This window comes from Lampris incognitus, chromosome 5 (genome assembly GCF_029633865.1).
Source record: "Lampris incognitus isolate fLamInc1 chromosome 5, fLamInc1.hap2, whole genome shotgun sequence".
In the NCBI taxonomy this organism is placed as follows: Eukaryota; Metazoa; Chordata; class Actinopteri; order Lampriformes; family Lampridae; genus Lampris; species Lampris incognitus.
The window spans coordinates 12,670,699-12,688,599 of record NC_079215.1 but is presented as its reverse complement, the minus strand read 5'-3'; the positions used below and the strand labels follow the sequence as shown (position 1 = coordinate 12,688,599).

At 47.5% G+C, this 17,901-nt stretch overlaps 1 long non-coding RNA gene across 1 annotated transcript; it reads left to right on the top strand.

The window, feature by feature from the left end:
• Positions 1-5,975: 5,975 nt before the first annotated feature.
• Positions 5,976-14,709, top strand: LOC130113407 (uncharacterized). Its single transcript, XR_008810282.1, has 4 exons — positions 5,976-5,994; positions 8,831-8,951; positions 10,504-10,595; positions 14,170-14,709. It is a non-coding gene; the product is annotated as an uncharacterized LOC130113407 (long non-coding RNA).
• The last annotated feature ends 3,192 nt before the right edge of the window (positions 14,710-17,901 follow it).

Below are 17,901 nucleotides of genomic sequence, written 5' to 3'. Positions count from 1 at the left end.
AGACTTAAAAATAAAAATGGCATCAATAAGAGTCGATGTCTTCATTTGTAGAAATGTCATCTTTTGCACCCGATGGGTATGACGCCACCGGCATCAATTCTTACATTTAATTATCGGTGCCGAGCTAAATTCTTGCACACAGAGCACAACGGCAACTTGAAAATGACTCATCGAGCTGAGCTGAACTGCAAAAATATGAGAAGTATGTCAATAGCAAAATCGTTGGTAAAATATGTCACAAGCAGCGCCTCACACACATCTCACAAACAGCAGTGTCGTCACACCCGAAAAGGGAAGTCTGCACACAGCTGAACTGTTGAAAAGGCTGTGCTGTTATTTTCTTTAATGTGTCTCTTTTCAGGGGCGCCCGGGTGGCGTTGCAGTCTACTCCGTTGCCTACCAACACGGGGATCGCCGGTTCAAATCCCTGTGTTAACGCCGGCTTGGTCGGGGCGTCCCTACAGACACAATCGGCTGTGTCTGCAGCTGGGAAGCCAGATGTGGGTATGTGTCCTGGTCGCTGCACTAGCACCTCCTCTGGTTGGCCCGGGCGCCTGTTCGCGGGGGGGGGGACTGGGGGGATAGCGTGATCCTCCCACACGCTACGTCCCCCTGGTGAAACTCCTCACCGTCAGGTGAAAAGAAGCGGCTGGCGACTCCACATGTATGGGAGGAGGCATGTGGTAGTCTGCAGCCCTCCCCGGATCGGCAGAGGGGGTGGAGCAGTGACCGGGACGGCTCGGAAGAGAGGGGTAATTGGCCGGACACAACTGGGAAGAAAAGGGGGGGATCCCAAAAAAAAGGTCAATTTTCCAGAAATTTCTCATAAAATACAGAGAATAGCTTTGCATGTGTGCATGTGTGCATGTGTGCGTGTGCAAGCACGTTTCCTCAAATTGCTCATTTGCACAGCACAGTGTACCGAGTGGGGGGGGGGGACTCCTGTTTGGGCTTCAGTGCAGGAAACTGGTTTTGTTTTAAACTCAGATGAGACTGGTTCAGCTTTGACCGCCTGCTGCGGTACGGTGCTTCGTATTGCCCGCCTGGCCAGAACACCAGCTTCATCACATCCACTACGTAGTCTCAACCACCTCAGACATGAAGGTGTACTAAAACAAATAATCATTAATATAATATATCGTGCAGGGCTTTCACTAACCCACATACACACACACAGAAATCTATGTGCACACACACACACACACACACACACACACACACACACACACACACACACACGCGAGTCATAAATCACTCGGGTTAACACGAGCTCACCTAAACTTGAGAGGCCGTGTGTGCATTGATTATTCACAGATGTGATAAGTGATAGGCCGAGAGAGGGGGAGAGAAATAAGAGAGGGGGGGGAGAGAGAGAGATATAGCGCACTCTGTCTAATCTGTCTGTATGATAAGATGACACAAGGCTGGGTTTTCCACCGTTAACACAGAAACCTTTGGACGGGTAAGTGCACATTTTCAATTATGCCGAGTACGCGTTAAGCTCCTTAAGTTACCGAGCCGTAAGGAGCTCAGCAGAGGGCGCGGGCCTTTTTCCGCACGAGCGGCGTTTTGAACTCACGGCACCGGGTGCGCTGTGCTGGAACTAGCCGGCCCCCAAACTCCTACGGCCTACCAGGAGTTAACCTCGTACCGATTTGTCGCCTTCTCTTCCGGCACATAAATGGGAGCCAAATGCTTAAAATCTTCGGCGTCCGACAACCGATGCTGCGAGATTGTTATCCGAGTTTCATTTAGGGGCTCACCAAAAACACACACATTTTCTTTGGCCTCGCGGAACCGAGCCGGGCTCACATTCGCAAGGTTACGAGGGGGACAGGCTCGGTAGAGCCAGCGCGTATAAATTGGGGGGGGGGGGGCGACCTCGAAGCGGGGCTCTGGTCAGGGAGCAGATGGAGAGCGGAGGCAGGCGGGCAACCCGCGGTTAAATCAGAGTCAAGCTGGGTATTCCGTCGTTGACTCCGGTTGCGGCATTACACGGGGGGGGGGGTAAAATGGCGCGATGGGGACGAGGTCAGCGGAACGTGTGGCGCGGGGGTAAAATGGCGCGATGGGGACGAGGTCAGCGGAACGTGTGGCGCGGGGGTAAAATGGCGCGATGGGGACGAGGTCAGCGGAACGCGTGGCGCGTATGGTCGTTTAAGACGAGACAGCATGTGAGTAGCGCATGACACCAGATGATAAAACCGTCGCACGGACGAGCTTGTGAGCGTAAACTGTGCACGACTGGGATAAAGGAGGTCCGCTGTTGGTGCGCTGAAATGCCACTGATAGTAAAAGGAGAACATCGGCATTAAGGGTTTGGTCAATAGGCCCTTTGATTCACACCGAGGCGACAACAGTTCTTTAACCAGCCCACTCACTGCCTGGTGACACCCGGACCAGAGCCGGAGCAACGAGGCCGAGGGCGAGTACCATGGCTGAGAACACCACGTGGGCTACCCGGACGGTGATCACAGCGGTGCAGTCACTTCCCCGGCTGGGCATCAAAGCTTGCCTGCGGCGACTGGTTCAAAGAAGCGGTGCTCAATCAGGTCCTCGCGTACCATCGCTGGTTTGTTAGCAGTACACACCCGCCTGTTCTTCCAAACTGCTCCAGCCTCCCATCAGGGAGCTCTTAGACCTGGAACAGCAGGTGAATGTGTTGAACTACCTGGCAGACCAAGTAAACCAACAGAACCAGTGGCACCCGAGGACCCAGCTGGTGACTACTGGTTTACAGGACCGGCAAGTTCAGAACAGAAAGCAATAGCCTTCTGCCATACAAGTAGGGTAAAAAAATGCACAACAGATCTGTTGGCAGTCTATGCACAGCCGATCAACAAATCAAACAAAATTAGTCAGCCACTCAGCACTCACTGACCCATCAACACTCTCCTTATAAGGTCTTACAATACAATACAATACAATACAAGCAATTTTATTAACCCCACTAGGGGCAATTTGTTAGGAGCATTTTGTTGTACACAAAAACACAGTAACATGCAAACAAACAAACAATAATAATAATAATAATAATAGCCCTGTGATGGACTGTTGGCTTGTCCCGGGTGATGACCCAACATGACCCAATAATGACCCAACATGCTGACAAAACGCAGATATCATCTAGACATGGCCCACTTAAACAGAGGCGCCGGCCACGTCGAGCTCTCCGGATGAACTCATGTCATGATCGCAACAATAAATAATATACTGCAGGTTCTTGCAAATATTCAATCAGAGACCTACCGATCAGAAAAGCATGAGGAAAGAAGAGGGTTTGTGGAGAGCTGGAGGACCGATGGAGCGGCCATCTACGGACCAGTTCACTATGTAGCACTAAGCCTTGGACTTCGGGTGTACGATTTGTTGTGTTTAAACTTGAAAATGCCACTACATACATATGCTGGGCTAGTAAATTATGCCACATTGCCCATAGGTGTGAATGGTGTGTGAGTGACTGTGTGTGCACGGGCCCTGATCTCCACCTGACACCTGTTGGGATAGGCTCCATCCCCCCGGTGACCCTGAATTAAATTAAGTTGGAATAGATGATGGAAAGATAATGAAATATTAAAGAGTAGCTCCATATTAATCTTTTTTTATATTTCTTGGCAGTGCTATGTACTTATGAAGTACAAAAACACAGTTCATGTTGTCAGCAGCTAAACACATGTGCCCGTACCGGCATCTCCGCCACAAACTCTGGCTCAATACGCCATCTAAAGGTGGAGCAGAAGATGTTCAAGTGGAGATGCTGTTTGCAACAACTGGACTTATATTAATCATCAGGTTCCCACCCACATAACCGTGGGTGGGAACCTGATTCTGATCCTGCTCATTTCGAGCAGAACGAGACTCTGGTAGGGAAACTGACGCCACCCTGTTTCTCTTCTGACTAACCAGGCCCCAACCCAAACCTCCATCCCCACGCCCGCTTTCAAGTGACTTTGAAAAAAAAATCACACAAAGGTAGAGATAAGCTCAAAACAAGTGTGACGTATCACTTTAATTACTCAAATTACAGCACCAACACTGCCCTCAAACCGTGGTGCAGACCTGTTCTGTATTCAGGCCACAACAGCCAGACCCCCACTCCCATGACTCGGCTGTGCACTGCAGAGTGGCTGACATGAAGGTGTCTGCTGCCCTGCCGGTCCATAGATTAGTTGCAGACATAACATGACCTTCTCCTGAGTTACTGGGTTACAGGGTCCGGAATTGTGACCTAGATTTCGGAGATCAGCGTGTAGATGAAATAAAGGGCAAAACTCCGAACAGGAACTCTGACACAGTTTCAAAATAAAAAGGTCTTGAATACTTTCTCCCTATTAATTTCAGGAAGTTAATGGTAACCATTGGAGTTTTAATCAAATTAGCACTAGGTGGAGTCTTAGGCTTTTTCAACCCCCCCCCCGCCCCCGCCCCTTTCTGGTTAAACCTCCGCTCTATGTGAGCATTTACATAGAAAATGAAAAATATGTTAAAGTTGGCGACAAACCGTTTAGCGTCCTCAAAGATTTGGTACTAAAGTATCTTAAATCTGGCATCCCTCGGGGGCGTCCGGATGGCGTGGCGGTCTATTCCGTTGCCTACCAACATGGGGATCGCCGGTTCGAATCCCCGTGTTACCTCCGGCTTTGCCGGGCGTCCCTACAGACACAATTGGCCGTGTCTGCGGGTGGGAAGCCGGGTGTGGGTATGTGTCCTGGTCGCTGCACTAGCGCCGCCTCTGGTCGGTCGGGGTGCCTGTTCAGGGGGGTGGGGGCGCGAGGGAATAGCGTGAGCCTCCCACGTGCCACCTCCCCCTGGTGAAACTCCTCACTGTCAGGTGAAAAGAAGCGGCTGGTGACTCCACATGTATCGGAGGAGGCAGGTGATAGTCTGCAGCCCTCCCCACATCGGATCAGCAGAGGGGGCGGAGCAGCGACCGGGATGGCTCGGAAGAGCGAGGGGATTGGCCAAGTACAATTGGAGAGAAAAGGGGGGGGGGATTGGCATCCCTCAATGTATAATGTATCCTCAAAATAATTTGCAAAACTCTGTGTGTGTGTGTGTGTGTGTGTGTGTGTGTGTGTGTACATACAGATGGCCTTTCCATTTACTGAGTTGGAGGTATTCAACATGTTGGCCGTGCTGGTCTTCACCCTGTTCACTTTTACCGGAAAACTTAATGAGGGATGTACACACTCACAAGGTGAAACACACACACACACACACACACACACACACACGCACACACTCACACATGTTGTCAGATTGGGTTTTTGGTGTATTCATAAACATTTACTCTGTACCCCGATGGAATAAGGTGCCAAGCTGCAGCAATATCAGTGTCCCTCCAATAACCTGCCAGTAAGATTACCATGAGAAATCAGCAACCACTACAATACCTACCGGCACATCTTCTCTCACTCCAGCGAGCATTACTGCACATGGAGGCAGAAAAGCAAGAGGACGCGCCAGCTTCTCTCTCCATTCCTCATCGACACCAGCACAAACACACAGCCCAGGGAGCCGGTTGTCGTCTGAGTCCAGGCCAAACGCTGTCTCGGGCCGACGTCATGAGGGGAAACGTCCCGAAATCATGACAGAAGACTTCTGTCTTCCTGCTTGGTGCCTTGGGAGGACTCACCCACGAGATTTATACTACATGACTTATGCCTGTTATCGCCTAGCCGTGCAAAGTCTGAATAATGACCTCTGATCACTTCCCTGTGTTGCAATGTTAACCACTATTACACTGCGTGCATGTGTGTGTGTGTGTGTGTGTGTGCCTTGTTCTAGGATCAAGCAATATTTGCTTCCAGGATGACGTGGAGAGGAGTGGCCACAATGTGGGATTCAATAAACAAATTCCTTCTCCAACAAAAGACCGTGGACACACCGGCTCTCCTCCGTCTCGGGTCCTCAGCGAGGATGACTGTTTGTGAAACTATATTGCTGCCACTTTCATCTTTAAATCTGGACAAGGCTTCCTTGATTCTACAACCGGTAAGTTCTTGTCTTTTCAAGTTGAGCCTCCCGAGACAGTAAAGGTTATTTAGGGCTATACAATAGATAGAAGTACAACACAACAGATGAAGCAGGTGAAACACGGGTAGACAGTAAATGACAACGGACGCCGCCGTGTTAAACCATAGATGCTCAACTGGGATGCGGGAAAGCTCTACGGAAACTAAAGGCTCAGGGGGAAAAAAATGGGAGAAACTTGAGGAGGAGCATGACAGGAGGGACCCCTCTACCAAGACAGATTGCTGATGGGCAACAATAGGGTGACAGATTCAGAAATAAAACACTAAACGGAAGCAAAACAAAAAGTCTTAAGTACCTGTGAATATAAAACATTAGGAATTATATATTGTGTAAGACTAACAGGCCCAGTTTTTTTTCTAGAGAAATTGGGGGAGGGGGGGCACCACTGTATGACTGTGTTATTCTGCCGCAGCTTTATGCTATGTTTATAATGTCTATAATACAGCTAAGTTTACATGGCATGTTGTAGGGCTGAATACAATTCTACTGCTGACAAAGACGACACAGCCAAATTCCCTTGAAGCCTACAAAAAGGAACATTTTGTTGTTTATCCCCCCCCACCACCACCACCACTACTACTACTACTACTGCTACTGCTACTTCTGGCTGCTCCTGTCAGGGATCGCCACAGTGGATCATCCCTTTCCATCTCTTCCTGTCCTCTGCATCTTCCTCTGTCACACCAGCCACCTGCATGTCCTCCCTCACCACATCCATAAACCTCCTCTTTGGCCTTCCTCTTTCCCTCTTCCCTGGCCGCTCCATATTCAGCATCCTTCTCCCAATATACCCAGCATCTCTCCTCCACACATATCCAAGCCCATCTCAGTCTTGCCTCTCTTGCTTTGTCTCCAAACCGTCCAACCTGAGCTGTCCCTCTAATCCCCCCCCCAAAACAAACAAAAATGTTTCAGATCATAAATTAATTCAGTGTTATTTTTTTCACTGACATGAAGTCAAATTTTTATAATTAAAATTTAAATAAGAATGCAGAAATCCTAATAACTTACTTTAAAATGCCACACAAGATGCAACACTGCTTGGAAAACCACCCGCGGTAAACCAGTTAAATGGTAACTGGTTTTGTGTTGCTTTCTTATGGGGAGAATTGGACGACTGCAATATGACTGACAACGTCGGCCTCAGCGTTTCGAAGAATTGTGGCATTGGCTTGATCTGTCTCCTGACTAGTGACAAATTCCTTGTGCTGGATGCAAAAAAATGCAGAAGATAGGCATTCGAGAGGCGTAGCAGTCTATTCTATTGCATATCAACACAGGAATCGCCGGTTTGAATCCCCGTGTTACCTCCGGCTTGGTCGGGCATCCCTACAGACACAACTGGCCGTGTGGGTGAGAAGCTGGATGTGGGTATGTGTCCTGGTCGCTGCACTAGCGCCTCCTCTGGTCGGTCAGGGTGCCTGTTCAGGGGGGAGGGGGAACTGGGGGGAATAGTGATCCTCCCATGTGCTATGTCCCCCTGGCGATGGAGAAACTCCTCACTGTCAGGTGAAAAGAAGTGGCTGGCGACTCCACATGTATCGGAGGAGACACGTGGTAGTCTGCAGCCCTCCCCAGCAGTGGCGCCGTAAGTGGGTATAATGTTATGAAGATTCTGAGGGCGCCAGACTAGAGGGGGTGCCACAACAGTGCCCAAAATTTTTTTTTATAAATTTATTTCTAGTTTTTCCCCTTATCCCACCCGATTACCCAATTACCCAGCGGCATGTGGCAGATCTTGTCAAAGACCTCTCTTATTCGCGGTCCATGATAAGGAGAGATCCACAGGAAAGAGCCCACAGGTTCAGTCTGGGCTATGGTGGTATCACATTCCTTTTTGTTAAGAGCATTTTATATGTAAATTTGTCAAACTAAGAAGATGGGTCCCTCATTGGAGAAGCTGTTAATGAGGGGATTGTTTGGCAAGCTGGTAGCATGGGATGAAGATAGAGGAAGGGGTTTAATGTTTAGAGAAGTCAGGAAAATAATTATTTGATTAATTAAATAAATAAAGGGCGCTCATTCATATTCTTTATAGGGGCGCAAAATCCCTGGCAGCACCCCTGCTCCCCAGATCGGCAGAGGGGATGGAGCAGCAACTGGGACACCTCGGAATAGTGGGGTAATTGGCCGGATAAAATTGGGGAGAAAAAAAGGGGGGGGAATAAAAAAAAAATGCAGAAGATCAAGTAATTTGATGTTGTTGAGTTATACACACAAAATCACTTTTGACTCAAGGACCCTGTTTACACTTGGTTTTAAAATGGCAATCAGATCGGACAAGTGGACAGCGAGACACATCGCCGTTTACACCTGTGTCTATCATGCGTCTCCAAATGCGTCCTGCTGACCACTTGTGATCAGATTTCGTTACTCCGAATAAGAAGATTTCCTGTTACGTCCTTGTCAGGGAGGCATCAGGACGCGTTAGCGTTTACACGACAAAAGATATGTGGTCAAATGCGTTTCAGACCACCTCGGCAAGTGGTTTGAGTAACTGGTCACAAAACGTTTTGGTGGTTGTTTACACTTGTATTTAGCGCTGTCCACTTGTGATCCAATCGCAAAAAACACATTTTAAAACCAAGTGTAAACGGGGTCAAGATGAATTCTTTCTCATGCCTATCTTATGTTGAATACAACACAACAGATACACAGCAGTAAATGGTCAGAGAGGAGACGAGGCAAAGAGGCTGAGATTGTCTGACTGGCTCGTTTTGTAAATAATGCTCCGTCATTTCAGTATGTATTGTCTTTCTGGGCGGCATGCTTGTGATTATAATTTTTCATGTAGTCTCTTTAGATGGAACTGCCATTCACTGGTTTTGAGTTGACCTTCATCATCATCGCCTTCACCATCTTCTCGCTCTTCGGCTTAGTTTCAATCTGCATCCAGCCAGACCCAACCCAGGCAGGTATGAATCCTCCCCTACAATCCGTCATGCAGTGTAGTATCGTCTCATTTGTTCATTCAAGTTTTAATATGTGGAAACTACTAATACACAGTGTGAATAGTTTTGGTCTTGTAACACATAAGACCAGATATCAGTGTAAGTAATGTGGTCCTCTGAGTCTTTTCGTCACTACTGCAGTTGCATTAGTCCTGAAAAAGGACACAAATGTTTGGTGGCAGTTGTTTGTAATGATGACAGCAGAGCTTAGTGAGGTAGTCACAAGTCAACTTGTTTATTTGCGTGATGAGGGAATGTCCCAGTACCACAATGACAGTTTCTAATAGGGCATTACGAGGCACACATCAGAGATTATTTCACCCAGAGTAAAATCAGGCAGTTCTAAAGCAACCACATCATCTGAAGCCAAGTATATCAAACTAACATATCTAGGAGACGGAACAGCATCCACATCCAAGATTCAAATCCAGTTGAACCAGGAGTGTCTTATATTGGTTAGTAAGACAACAGTCAAGAGACAACTGCCAAAATCTGGCCTTAGTAGAAGACTTGCAGGGTCTGGACCACTTCTTCGACATCAAAACATGTCGAAACGGTTGGCATGGGCCAAAAGATGCTGAAATTTCATTGGTGAGTACTGGAAGAAAGTCTTGTTTACTGGTGAATAAAAATGTGTTCCTGGTTGAGATCTTAGGGCTTGTTTGAGGAGACAGCTCCATGAATGTCTGACACAACATTGCATATAACATACAGTCAAACACAGTGGTGGCGTGTCCGGGTAGCGTAACGGTCTATTCAGTTGCCTACCAACATGGAGATCAGCGGTTTGAATCCCTGTGTTACCTCCAGCTTCACTGGGCGTCCCTACAGACACAATTGGCCATGTCTGCCGGTGGGGAGCCAGATGTGGGTATGTGTCCTGGTCACTGCACTAGCGCCTCCTCTGGTTGGTCGGGGCAGAATAACGTGATCCTCCCACGTGCTAGCTACTCCTGGTAAAACTCCTCACTGTCAGGTGAAAAGAAGCGGCTGGTGACTCCACATGTATCAGAGGAAGCATGTGGTAGTCTGCAGCCCTCCCCGGATCGGCAGAGGGGGTGGAGCAGCGACCAGGATGGCTCGTTAGAGTGGTGAAATTGGCCGGGTACAATTGGTGGGAAAGGGGGGGAACACCCCCCCCAAAAAAGAGAAAAGGCGAAATATACTGTACCATATCAGGAAAACCACTGTAATTTCTCCAATAATGTGGGAATAATATGGATTCTCAAATTCTGTGCAAACTTATAGAATTAATGCCAGACGTAATACAAGCTGTAATTGAGACAAATGGTGGACGTACCAAACGTTGAGAAATTTTTACTTTCCGTAAATAGCAACAAAATGTTTTGAGCCGTGTTAGCAAAACAATTATGAAAAAATAATAATAATCTTGCTTCAGAATATGTCAACCGAGTAAAGATTTTGCGTTAGTTTCTGACTTTCGCGGCCCACTGTGCACATCCTAAATGTCTGTAATTTTTCTTAAAACATCCCTGATGTGTCTGTTATCTTCCAGAACATTCCGAGTGTGAAGCAGATAGGTCCCAACGACCACTTAAGAGGAAACAGAGAGTGATCATCAAGCAAGCCATACAGAAGCCTTAAAGAGTAAGTAAGCCCTTTCAGCCCGTCTCCACCTTCCCGCATCTTTAAAAAGGTGGAAAAAGCGGGTGTAGATGCAGAGGACAGCGACGGTGGTGGAGGGGTCGGGTGGGGAGGGGCTGAATGTGGCAGTGTTGTTGAATAACACCACACCCCAGCTTCTCACAGAGCTGGCCAGCGCCGGCATTTTGCCTTTCTACTCGCCTTACGTCTTCTTTTTGGTCCAACGCGCTGGACCCCACACGCGTCGCCTACATCACACGGGTCTGGGTGTCTCTGATACCCCCATAATGACTAGTTAATCTGGAGGGAGTTGATCACAATGTGCATTTCCTCCCAGATGTAAGAAAAAGCCTCGACTTTCTAGTTTTTTGTTGACTTTATCATGGGAGTGAGCCGTTCTGCCATCCTCGGTCCACACCAACATGTTTTCAGCTCAAAAACTGGGTAACACCTTGTAATAACTACACACTATGAAGCATTAAGTATTACTAACTACTGAATTCATCATTTGTAAAGCGAGACATGCACGAATGGTTAGTGAGTGTGTTAATAGATGTTTATAAATGCTTATTAAAATTCATGATTAATTCATGCATAAATGTACATGTAAATAGTTTGTTAATCAGGTACTTACACTTTCTAAAGGATCTTATGATCCTTTAGACTTTTGTGAGTGTCAAGGTACTGCTGGCCTTTCAGTCTCATGTGTAAATGCTTTCCAATGCATAAATAGTCCTCACTTTCGACGAGGTCATACAAAATACTTAACAGCTAGGAATTACCTGAATTAATCATGAGTTGCAGTACTGACAAGTATTTACGAAACATCTATTAACACACTCACTAACCATCGGTGCATGCCTTGCTTTACAAATGCTATACAAATGATGAATTCAGTAGTTACTAATACTTAACTAGTGTTACCAAAAATTGTTTGAAAAAAACAAAAGGGTTACCACCCCTTGATTTAATTTTTTATTTCACGTTTCAGTCTTCCATCTACGTCTATATGTTAATCTACTGTATTATTGCTGGTTTTTGTGTGTATAGTTCAGCAGGGCGTTCACAAATAAAGCAACTCAAAATGGACACGGAACCGGGCTCGAACCTTTGTTTGATGACTTAGAACATTTCACTTTTACATTAAAACAGCGTCCCCCGCACTGGGTTCAACTCCATTTAACGTATCGTGGATAAAGAGGTATGAGCAATCAAGCCACGTGTCTACCAACGGACAAACACGTGTAACTTGGAAAGAACCGTCACACAAGTGGTGCATAGATAACACATTTACAAATCTCAGACACATGATTGAGATATGTAAAAATAATAATAATTATTATAATTATAATACGGGATGAAACAACTAACACATTATCTATTTCACAATAATTTCCCTTGGAAGGCGTGCAGAATGATTGTCGGGATGCAGAAGTTTGCCAAGGTGGCGTGGTGGCGTATGTACAAGGCACACCATGTGTATTGTTTTGAAAGAGGAGCCATGGTGTCTGCGCTGGGATATGTAACAAACCAAGTGACTTTTGGCCCTAAATCCCTCATAGAGAGACTTCCTGGGGTTTTGGGTTGCTCCCTATTGAGTTTGGCCCCTAACCCCTTGGCCCTCTGTCACCCCACCACAATCAGACGTCTAGTGGTCAACACGGGGGGGGGGGGGCACAACAGGCCCCGCTACACTGCAAATGTTAAGAGAAAGAATGAAGGCAACGTTTCAAGATCTGATCTTGTTCTGCCAGAGACAAACCACTAGCTGACTGGTGTCGTGAGTCGTTTAATGCGATGGGTACTGACGGGCTGTGTGTGTATTGGGGGTGCAGCGCTGGCCATTTGTATAGGCATTCACCGGCGCCTGTATTGAGCAATTGTAGATATGGGTTCTTAAAGGTAATTAAGCCCCAAGTCTGCAACAGGCCTCATTAACACTGACGTCCTTGTAGTATCACAACAGAAAGACTCTTACTCTGACGACGCACATTAAACTACACATCAGACCACACTACACTTATATGCATACACACACACACATACACACACCAGCTCCTCTCCTCATTCTCACAGTCAGCAACTCCTCATCTCCCACTTGTTTACATGAGTATTTCAGAGTGTGTGCGGGTATATGTATTTGATGTATGTGTACTGCTGCATGTTCATGCACGGATCCACATGCACAAGACTTCTGCAGAACATGCATGAGGACTTCAGCTCTCGTGCAAAAGCTGCCAGTATGCACGGATCTGTTGGTAAAAAGTGCACACAAACTATCCTACAGTCAGCGTTTGCAAACGATGCAGACCTGTCAAATGGGAACATGCGTTACCATGACGCTGGTCGACCGACCTCATCTTTCAAAGATGGAGAAGGCAATACCGTGTGATCGCCTTGCCAGCACATCTGCTTTTCCACCACAAGCAAATGTGGCGTTTCGTTTCTTGCTCAAAACTTCAAAATTTGCTTGAAAACAGCCTGAAACTGCAGATGCAGTTACCTGCCAGGAGTTATGCAAGTGTAAAACCAGACTGTCGGTAGGTTTGTCTCTCTCTCTCTCTCTCTCGCACCTGTAACTTGAGCACTTATTGTTTGTTTGAGGAGTTATTTGGGCTTGTGTTTTCTTTACAGTCCAAGTGATTGCACAACATAACTTTATATCTAGTTGGTAAATGGACTGCATTTTCTACTCTACCTACTCTACTCAAAGCACTTTACAGTGGACGCCTCACATTCACCCATTCACACACACACTCACACACTGATGGTGGAGGCTGCCATGCAAGGCGCCAACCTGCTCAGCAGCAGCAGTTAGGGGGTTCCGTGTCTTGCTCATGGACACTGCGACACTCTCGCTGGAGGAGCTGGGGATCGAACCAGCGACCTTCCGATTACTAGACGGCCCGCTCTACCTCCGGAGCCATGCCCCTCCTACAATGTCTGCCATTTCGTAAAGAGGACTGGAAGATAGTTTGAATTTACAATAACTCATTTAGAAGATGCTTTTATCCAAATGTATCAACTGATGATTTATACTTGATGATGTTACAATTAAAGATTTGATTCCCGCTGTTGCTGTCGTCAGCTGCTTTGTTACTGGTATTCTATCCACTGCAAGGAGATGCTGTAAAATTTGTGCGCAGAATACATTTTGTTTGCCTTATTTAATGGTAGCTATTGTATTAAAAATATACTGGAGGAGGATTCAATTCCTGCCCGTTGTCTTTTAAGATTGGCTGTCGCTCGGCCTCAACTGCAATCCTGCACAAATCCAGAAAACAGCTAACATTTCATCCTCCATTCAGGAGCAAAATTAGCCCATTAAACTTGACTTATAGCACTTATGTGGGTCTCCTGATGAAAATTTTCACGTGAACATTTCAATCGCAATAACATCAGCCATATCACCTATGTTTAGGGACACACCCTTCTCATCCTCATTCTCCACCCCACCCAGTGCAATCTACTAAAGAGACCAGCTGAACCTGTGTAACCCATCATCCTGTAGGAGGAAGTACACAGAACGTGCTTGTATGATAAACACTGCATGTGTGTTTCTGCTGTGTGTTATCAGGGAGGACGTTCGTATCCGTGAATCCAGCCAACCCGGTCAAGGAGACGATGGGAGGAGGAAGAGAGTGAAGAGTAAAGACGGGAGGAGAGGTTGAAGCTTCCTGCTCGGTCGTAAAGATCACAGCTACGGCGGAGACAATAACCACCCACGACCGCCCGGCAGTGCATACAACACCACCATGACACACTTCTGCGCCACTCCGTTTCTGGGTAGCGCGCTGCTCCTGAATGGATTCAGATCTGTAGAACTGGTGTGAACAAGTCAGCTTAAAGTCCGCAGGGTAAACGCACATCACACCATCATGAGGCGGACGCTTGTACTTCGGCACGAGATATTGAACCAGCCACAAAAACCACAGTATGTGCGCTGATAATCCCTCCGGCCGTTTGTGACTCATTATTTCTTTGCAAACAGTTGACTACCTGTGAAACAACAAATCATGTTTACAAAAGGACCCTTCAATCTAATTAGTGTTTTTTTTTGTATTAAACCAGTATGGGTGGTAAGAAAAACCGTAGCCTGCATCCACATTTCAGTGATTCACAGACAAGCCTTATAGACAGCGCTATAGACTGTCGCACTGCCCAGGGCATCTCAGCAGGGCACTGGGTGTGGGTGTGGGTGTGTGTGTGTCCCCCACTCATTGGGACTGTTTGAGCAGGCCGGGTAATCCTTGTAAAGACGCATAATCCCCAGGAAGGGCAAATATTACAACATGCTTTACTCGCTCACATCCATAAAAAAAACCCAGGGAATTCTCCATTATTCCACATTTGGTTTAAAGAGAGACAGAAACGGAGAGGTGGAGTTGGGAGAAGCAGAGAGAGATTTTGACACCAGTTGGCAGGCACTGGCTACCAGGTGGCACTGAATGTCAATTGGGCAGAAATTAGCATATGCAAATTGAGAAAATAAGTTTTAAAAGACAATGGCGGCCGATATGCAAAAACGGCAGCTTGCCACGGAGTGGGACCACATACCTCGGCCGAGTGTCTGCAAGGGTCCCAAATGTGCGCGGGGTCCATGTGTGTTGCTGTATGTTGGACAAATCCATGAGGAATCGGTGTTATTTCAAGCAGCATTTTTGCAAACATCATAAAGCAATAAACATCTCCAAGGCCGTAATGACACGGACACGTGCACGCACACACCGCTAAAAGCCACAATAGCACGATTCCCCCTCTCTCTCCCTCTCTCTCTCTCTCCGGGTTAAAAAGAGTTGATGGTCCAGATGCTTGTTCAAAGTCTCTGCGACCATTTTGAGCCCTACAGTCCATTAGTGTCCTGCTGTTTCTCTAATCCTTATTCACATGTAATGGCTGACATTTCATCTTAATGTGTTAATTCATTAGTCGGGTGCTGAATGGAGGGTCACAGTCCACAGAGACGGCAGTAAGCAGACACGCTAATGAGACCCACACATTGCAAATCCACCGGCTACCAGAGAACTAACGCCGGGCGGCATCTGGTGAACTGGCCTAACAGCAGTGAGCTTTGTCTTCAAATAGAGGGCACGCATACAACTGCCGGAAGGCGACAAATCTTCTGAGAGGGAACATTTGAAGAAACGTAATTGTGTGCCGTTTCTGCGTGACGTACGCACTCCCCTCCTACACGCCGGCTCATTGTGAGGCCGACATCGGCGTGATGCATGGGCTCCACATTGTCAAGTGTCAACAGAAGAAGAAGAAAAACTGTCCTTCAAAATATTACAGACGAGAAGTTCTTGGATTTCTTTTCTGCGAGCACGGTGTCTCAAGGTTTTAGCTCAGCAAGCCCAAAACCACAGACAAACACAGAAACACTTTTTTTTCCCTGTAAAGCAGACCACATGCGGCACCCCCAGACGATCAGAAATCTCAAGATAGCCAGGCTTTTGTTAAGATAGTTCACTTCATACCTGAACTGAGGACAATCAGAGCTGCAACCCACCGCTCCCCAACCCCCAACCCATACATGTGTGCCCCCGTGGTGTGGGGGCAGGGGGCGAGTGGAGGAGAGGACTTAGCGCTCCTGTATGTTGAAGGGAGTGCTAGATTCAACTCAGCTACTCTGCTCTTCGCTTCAATTGATGAATGTGGTTGCTGTCATTCTCCGTCTCGCCCTCTCTCTCTCTCTCTCTCTCCTTCAGGGGTTTCAATAACAAAAACAAACGTGCATACACACAGACACAAACATACATGTACAATACCCCCCCCCCCAACACACACACAATCAGATCCAATAAAGCAGTTGAGCTGTGTTAAAGGGGGCAGTTGAAGGGTAGGGTGGCACGGAGGGGCTTCCTGTTATTTGAATTACTCTCTACATGTGGGGTCAATATGTGCAATACAGAATGTGTGTGTGTGCGCGTGTGTGTGTGTGCGGAGGGTTGAAGTGGGGGGCTGTGTAGGAGCTTTTCTCCCCCTCTCTCTAAAAAGCTGTATAAAGGGGGAGGGGGGACAGGCATCTTTGTCACTTTGCTCTCAGTCGCAGAGACAATCACACGGGACACACTCTCACTGAACACACACACACAGAACTTCAGGGATGAACTGATCATTCCCACAGAGGAGAAAAGAAGACCTAGTGTCCATTTGACTCTCCTGGCGGTGTCTAGATTCAAAGCGGGGCGGTGGGAGATTTTGAGAGCACCGAAATACGCAGGGGAAGAAACTGCACACAAGTCAGAAAGCCAGCCTACTCTGTCCAGGAGATAAGAGACGAGACAAGACCGAGGAAGGCACCTTTCCTACCTTCCGGGAAGTCTGCGAGTTAAAAGTTGACCTCCTTAAAGGCTGACTGCCGATTGATTTGCTGCCGGCTGCTGCCCAGTCATGAGGATCTTCAACCTGCTCTACCTGCTCCTGCTGCTTGCAGCTGCTCTCGCTCCAGCCTCCTCTGTCAGACCAGGTAAAAGAAAAAAACACTTACCATACACCTTTATTGATTACTCTGCAAAAGAAAAATAGCACCACCTAGAAGTAGATTAGATCCTAAAAGTAACAGTAATTGTGTAAACTAGTAATAAGACACGTTAGTCCCTAGCTAATGGGTCTGACCCTTCAGCCGAGCGGTTAGTGATGTCGCCTTGTGGTGCAGTACACCTCGTATCGAATCCCGCACCGGGCAAGAAAATAACCGGTTACAATTGTTTAATCTTCTGTAGAATTGGGGGCACTGCCACGTCTCTGCATGGGGGTTTGGGAGGCAGTTAGCAACGGTCACAGCCTGATGACATTCATTAGTGCAATACCGCCCGAATTATTAATTGCAGGCCCAGCTGTGACGGGCGCTGGGCGTCGTTGCAATCCGCAGGATTCAGACTGATCTGCCGGCTAACATGGCGGCTTCTCTGCGCTCACCCTGTACACACGCACGCTAGAAGACTTCACAGCGGTTCGCGAACGCGCGAGTTCGTTTCTCTATGCTTGCGGGGACCTCGATGGCTATACTGCAGCAAATTCGGGGGACAACGCAACCACGGGAACTGCCGCGGCCGGGAAGCGAACCCGTATCGCCCGCACCGCAGGAGACATCGCTAACCGCTCGGCTGAAGGGTCATACCCGCGAGCCAGCGGCCAGCGTGTCTTCTTATCCATGCACGTTACACTACGTTCATTCTCTGGCCGACCCCCTAACCTTAACCGTCAGAACGACGTGCCTAACCCGTCACCCTAATCCCAGTTTTAACACTGAACCCCGAGTCACGTAACCCCGAATTTGTGATTAAGTGAGGACCGGCCAAAATGT